The sequence below is a fragment of the Numida meleagris genome, chromosome 7 (genome assembly GCF_002078875.1).
Source record: "Numida meleagris isolate 19003 breed g44 Domestic line chromosome 7, NumMel1.0, whole genome shotgun sequence".
Taxonomy (NCBI): Eukaryota; Metazoa; Chordata; class Aves; order Galliformes; family Numididae; genus Numida; species Numida meleagris.
Window position 1 is genome coordinate 20753467 of NC_034415.1, and position 5658 is coordinate 20759124.

The following is a 5658-nucleotide window of genomic DNA, read 5'->3' on the forward strand; positions in this document are numbered from 1 at the left end:
AAAAAAAAAAAAATTGAGAGAAAATAAAAAGCCGTCCCTTGTAATTAGTGTTAATTTGGAACAGGGCACTGCGAGCCGTCAGCAAGCTTCAAAGGCAGTGAGGAAGCCTCAAATTCCAACACCCTAATTAAGCAAAGAGCAACATGAAAAGACACGGCAGCGCGCGCCGGGCTGCCAGGGACACTTCAAACGGGCACACGGCCGTCCTCGGGCTGGGAACCGAGTGAGACGCCCCGCACCGAGCAGAGGGGGCCAGAACGCCATGATAGCAACAATGAGAGCGGCAACGGGGAACTGGATGTAAATTTTGGTTGTTTTTGGTTTTTTTCTTTTTTGTTTTTTTTTAAACTCCAATTAACAAAGGGAGCCCTCGGCTTTTTCATGCAAAGGGCCCTCTGGTTCCAATCAGACACCCGGCGCTGCGATGAGCATCCCACCCCGCTCCCCAGAGGAATGGACGTTCCCTGTGCGATGGATGGGGGTTTGGGTACCACGGGACGGGGACGCAGACTGGGGGCGATGGCACACACGGAAGGGACACGGTGGCCAAGCGGGTGCCCAGAGGGGTCCTAGCGCTGCGGGAGGCCGTGAGCATGGGCTGTGCTGTGGAAGCACTCCCGTAATTACGGCATCCGCTGCAAGATTATAGGGCAGGGCAGGAGCCTCCCTGCCCGCTCCCTGGCCACCCTGTCTGAGCCACCCACCCTCCAGGCTCCCCACAGCCCGGCAGTGGTTCACTCGCAGCTGGGGGTACTAGTTTGTGCCCCAGGGGGTGATCATACAGGGAGTGAGGACCTAAAGAGATGCCCTGGGTGGTGACTCCCCCCAAACCACGGCAAGCCACGGGGCCAAGCACTCCCCTTAGACATAGGTTGGTGGGTCTGCGGGCAGCAGACCCCACGCCAAGCCCCCAGACAGTCACATCAGCATGGGGACACAGTGGGGGCAGCCCCACACCAAGCTGCCACAGCCCAAAGGGACAAAAGTGAGGAAGACGATGGAGACCACTGCAGAAAAGCGGTGACCCCCCAAGAGATGTCCTGCTGCGGAGACCATGCCGTGTCCCCCGGGGTGGGTAGATGCTTGGGCACCAGCAGTGCCACCAAGCTGCAGATGGGCATTGCCAGAAGCTGTCACAGCTCGGGTGAGCAGGGTGGCAGGCAGCAAGCACATCCTCGCTTGGCCCCCAGAAGCCAGGCCCAGGGCTGTGGGACACAGCACGCTGGATGGGCCACAGGGTCTGGCACAGCTCTGCTCCAGCTGCAGCCATACCCCCAGTAAAGGGATTCCTTTTGGGGCACATCCTATAGGGCAGAGCTGGAGAGCAGCAGTCAGACGGGGAATACCACACCAAGACCCTCCTCCAGGAACAGCCACCACACCTCCTCCCGCCATCAATATCCCCACTTTCACACCCCCCCATACAACAAGAGGCACTCACAGTACCATCACAGCAGCACGGACACAACGCATCACCGCTCTGGATCCATACATGAAGCCCCCACCCCAAAAGGGGGTAATGGGTACGGGATCCCCCCACCCCGAGCACCACCCCGCATAACCCCACGGACGGGGGTCCCGCAGCACGCGGGGAGGGGACGCGCCACCCCCGTGCCGCCAGGCACGCAGCAGCCGGAGGCCACCTTGGGAGTGTTGTGGGGCGGATTAGCTGGATTAGGGAGCTGTGAAAGGACCCATGCTGCTCTGGAGGAAGTCTCGCTCAGGGCGTGCTGAAAGAGCCATTTTTACCTGTCCCGGCCTCCCGAGGAGCCCCGCGGCCCTGTCCTGTCACAACACGGCCCCGTGCCCCCGCGGGGTGGCAGCCCCACTCCGACCCCATGGGAGCGCTCCCGAAATAAACGCAGCAAAGGAGTGGGACCTGCTTCCAAAACCCAGCAGAGGGGGGATGCAAAAAACGAAAGGAAAAGGAAAAAAAAAAAAAAAAAATCAGGAGCAAAGGGCCGGTTTGGGGCCACGGATGGGGAGCCGGCTTTGTTTATGGCGCAGCCAAATTAATGTCTTTATTACCCCCAAATCCGTTCCCAGCGCGGCCGGGACCGAGGGGACAGCGCGACCCCCGAAAAGGGGGAGCGGGGATTGAGGCGGGGACCATTCAGCGCTCAGACTCCTGTCAGCATTGACATAAATTTCCACTGGTGTTGGCATTTAGGCATTTGCCATTTCCATATGTATGGGGCTGCCTGTACTAATTATGCTAATCACCCCCTCTGTTGGCTGCTGTGAAAAATGGCCACATTAGGCACTCCACTGCTTGCTAATGTCACTTAATGTGTGGTTGAAACATACATTCATCCCGCGCTGAATGGTGAAATTTTTCCACATTGCTGGCTTCATTCAGGCAAGAAATGAATTTTTTGAACTCGGACCACTTTTCCAGGCCCGAGGGAGAGGCAGAGAATAAAACCCTCTTCTGGGTCCCTCGCGCCGCCCCCTCCCCAACGGGGCAGAGTCCCCTCCGAGCGCCGCGGATACGGGCGAGTTTAAAGCAAAAACCCCCAAAGCATCCAGGACAGCAGAAATGGATAAGTGGAGAAGCAAAGCGGAATGAACGCGCGCGGATAACCACAGCCATCTGAGGTCTCCGGGACTTTTTGGTTAATTAGCAAAAGTTTCCAGCCCCGAAAAAGCTGAGTGAGCTGACAAGGAAGGGGAAGGCGAAGGGAGCTCCGGCAGCGTCCCAAAGGGAAATATGCAGAGGCAGCCCCCGCTGAACCCCGAGAGCAGCGAGCCCCAGGGAATGGTGCTTGTAGGGCTGGTTCGGAGAGAGCACACAGAGCCCACCGCTGGATTTTAGGATAATGGGAGCAGCGACCCAGCACCTCACGGCAGCAGCGGGAAGGTCCGAGCCCCTGGGGATGGGGTCCCAAAGACGCACCCTAACCCCATGCCCGGATCGGGTGCGAGGTCCCAGACCCAAACAGAACGCAGGAGGGGCCGCACAGCAGCAGTGGGGACCTCTTCTCAACCCACAGAGTGACACCAGTGCCACCACCCGGGTATGGAGCAGGGATGTGGGCACCTCCTGCCCCCCGAACCCACCCGGCAGCAGCAGGACCACCCACTTCTCCCCATGCCCACCCAGGCACCACACAGCCCCCACCCCACACCCCATCCCCCCCCCGGGTCCCGCAGCAGCGTGGGAAGCGGGGCTGCAGGGACGGCTCCGCCGTAGGGCACAGGAGGGTGGGGAGGGCCTTTCATCCCCACTCTCAGCTTTTATTGTGGCTTTCCGCTGCCTGGAGCCAATCTCCCCCCCCCCCCGGCCCCTCCCCGTGGGTGCCATCTCCCTGGGTGCTGGGGGCAGGGTGGGGGGACAGCACCCTGTGCCAAACCCTACGGTAGAGGTCAGGGAAGCACGGAAGCCACCAGGGAGGGCTCAGGGGGAAATATATGCAATAATCATCTCATCTTTGTGGGATGAGGGAGGGAAATGCCCCTCTCCGCCATTCCACGCATCCACCTCCATCCCTCAGCCCCACAGCACATTTAGGATTTGCCTGACCCCTTCGGGAAAGGGACGGGGTCTGCTCTGGTGCTGTGGGAGCGCGGGGCTGTTCCGGTTAGGAATTAACCCGGCCTTCCTTTGAACCAGCCCTCGGCCCCATAAATCAGGCAGCGCCATTCACCACCCAGCGCTCTGCCTCCCCGGCCCCGCAGCGCCCTGGGAGAGCTGGGAACAGCTGCCAGGTGTCTCGAGGTAACCCAACACTCGCCGCGAGACGGGGACTCAAAGCCTGCGAGCGGCTAATTGCTTCGGAGGAACCTAATTGAACATTTCCACAGCAGAGTCCGATTTATGGGGTGACACACGGCCTCTTCCCATCTCCCAGGTTGAGATGCGGAGCATGGAGCAAGCCTGAGGGCACCCCCCAGCATCCCCCAGCCCACGGGGCTGGGACACCTCTAAGCCGGGATAGGGAACCCCACAACGGCCAGGGTTGCACCTAGGCTGCAAAATACCCCTATGGGGGCACAGCCCCCCCAGCCCCAGAGGGCTGTCCAACCCATCTCCCTGTGGGGACAGTGGTACCGTGTCCCCACAAGTCATGGCTCCATCCACAGCCTCCTGCAGTGGGATCAGCCCCACCTGGGCCTCGTCTGGGTGCAATGGGTTTGGGTGGGAGCATCACTGTGCCGTGTCCCTCCACCCATGCATAGCGGGGCAGGTGAGCAGATACCAAGCAGCTCCTGAAGGGCATTGGTCCTCGGCCACCCTACCCCTGAGCTGGGGCATCGGCAATGGGATCAGGATCCCCTGCTCCTTCAGTACCCTACAGAACGGGAAGACCGTGTCCCTACAGACACCTCCGCGCAGGACCAGCTCCCAGCATCCCACAGCTCCGGCTGCTTTGGGGTCACACCGCTCCGTCAGCCCCACGCTGCCTGCACCAATCCCGCTGCACAGCGATACGCTCCCACCCCACGGCACGACTGGGAAAGGGGCGGCTGAGAAATCCCTGAAGCGGTCAAAAAAAAGCCCGGGATGCAACGGCGCGGCGTGCCCTCCTGCACCTGTGACACGCAGCCCACGGCCCCGGCACGGGGATGGCCGCGGACACGCGGGGCTGCGATGGGCAGCGAGCGGACACGCGGGGCTGCAGGCTGCGGGGAGCTCCCACGCACCGAACCGCTCCGAGCCCGCACCGACGGCACCGGGACGCGCTCCACCGCGGGGAACGAACGCAGCGCCGGCCCCACCTCGGCTCCTTCCCCATCCCAACGCGCTCCGAGCTCCGCTCCCCCACGACGGCAGCGAGCCCTTCCCCGGCCGCAGCCTCAGAGCGGCGCGAAGCCCGCGAGGCCCCAGGGGGCACAGCGGGAGCGCTCCGGGCACCGCCGCACCGCGCGGCGAAGCGGCGACGGATGGATGGATGGATGGAGCGGTGCGGGAGCAGCGCCGCACGGGTGCGGGGAGCAGGTGGGGGCTGCGTGGGAGTGCTGAGCGCCGAGCAAGGGAAAAAAAAAAAAAAAAAAAAAAAAAAAAAGGGGGTGGGAGAGCAAAGTTGCTTCTATTGTTGAACCGAATCCAAGAGGAGCCGAGGACCACACAGGGAGCGGGGCGTGGGGGAGGAGGCAGCTCCGCGCTAAGATGGCTGACACCCTCCGCTCGGCAACATCTGCCCCGGCGCTGCGCCCGCGGGGCCCCCCCGGCGGGACGGGAGCGGGCCGGGCGCCGCGGGGGGGACAAAGGGATGGGAGCGGGGATGCGCTCCGGGCTGAGCCTCCCCGCAGCGCCCCGCGCCCGACGGCGGGACGCGGGGATGCTCCGCGGGAAAGAGGAGAAAACAGCGAAAGAAAAACAACCGGGAAAGAAAACAGACAAACGCGCGTGGGAGCGCGTCCGCTCCCGGCACACGTGCGCGGATCCCACGCGCGTTCGGCCCCGCGCGCCGCCCCGCACACGGCCGCTTACCTTCCACCCAGAGGTGCTCGATGTCCGTCTCGACGGAGGCCACCCGCAGCCCCACGGCCAGCGCCCCGAACAGCAGCAGCCCCACGAACAGCACCTTCCCGCAGTGCCGCTGGATCCGGCAGCCCAGCGCGAAGAGCAGCGCCTGGAAGCGGGCCCGCAGCCACAGCGGGGCCCCGCGGCCCTGCGGGGAGCGGCGGCGCTCAGCGGGGGGACCCGCACGGCGC